The sequence below is a fragment of the Phalaenopsis equestris genome, unplaced genomic scaffold, assembly GCF_001263595.1.
Source record: "Phalaenopsis equestris unplaced genomic scaffold, ASM126359v1 Scaffold207398, whole genome shotgun sequence".
Lineage (NCBI taxonomy): Eukaryota > Viridiplantae > Streptophyta > Magnoliopsida > Asparagales > Orchidaceae > Phalaenopsis > Phalaenopsis equestris.
The window spans coordinates 7,653-8,576 of record NW_018226732.1 but is presented as its reverse complement, the minus strand read 5'-3'; positions in this window follow the sequence as shown (position 1 = coordinate 8,576).

The window sequence follows — 924 nt, the reverse complement described above, 5'->3', positions numbered from 1 at the left end:
CCAACCAAAAATTAATCCGTCCCTCCTCCAGTTTGTAAATAAGTAGCTCTTTAGGTTGATTCTTGACTGCCAACAAATTGGACCACAGACTGGAGTCTCCCAACTTTTTGGGTACAAAGGTAGGATAAATATTTCTACAATTTTTGGTGGTCATGAACTTTGTCAATAAATAGTATTGAGCTATAAAATTAATCCACAACTTGCATAGGTTGATAAAGCTGAAGTGTTTAAAGCTTTTAAATCCACGCTTTCTAGCTTGGTTAGGTTTGCAAAGCTTCTGCCACCTGCCAAGTTAACCAGTGAAACTGCTTTTTCTGCTGAGCCCACAAGAACCTGTTGAAAATCCTCCCTAGAGAAACTTCTGTACTTTTCTTCATGCATCACATCTGGAGTGCACAGGAAGGGATGATAGAAATAATACGTTTGAACAAGGTAATTCTAACCCACATTGCATAGAAATGAGGTTCTCGAGCAGTATAGTTGGGTTTTAATCTTACCATTTATCTCATTGAATTAGGTTTTCTTGGCTCTACCCTTAAGCTGCTGCAAACCAAGATAATTAATGGGTAGAGAAGCAATCTTGAAGCCAGTATAATTAGAGATCCATTGTTTAGTGTGGGGCTTGGAATTTGCACTAAAGAAGATTTTACATTTCTGATGAATGAGACCTTGAGATAATAGTTTGACAACATTTTTAGAAGCATTGGAAAATAAAATAATGTCATCGACATAAGATAAATGGCTATTACCAATGTTGGATTTTTTATTATATGCCGAATGAGGAGATTTAGAAAACATGTAATTTAGCATCCTGGATAGATAATCAAATACTAAGATTAAGATTGTAGGGGACAAAACGTCACCTTGTTTGATCCCCTTAGTAGCACCAAACATAATATATATATATATATATATATATATATA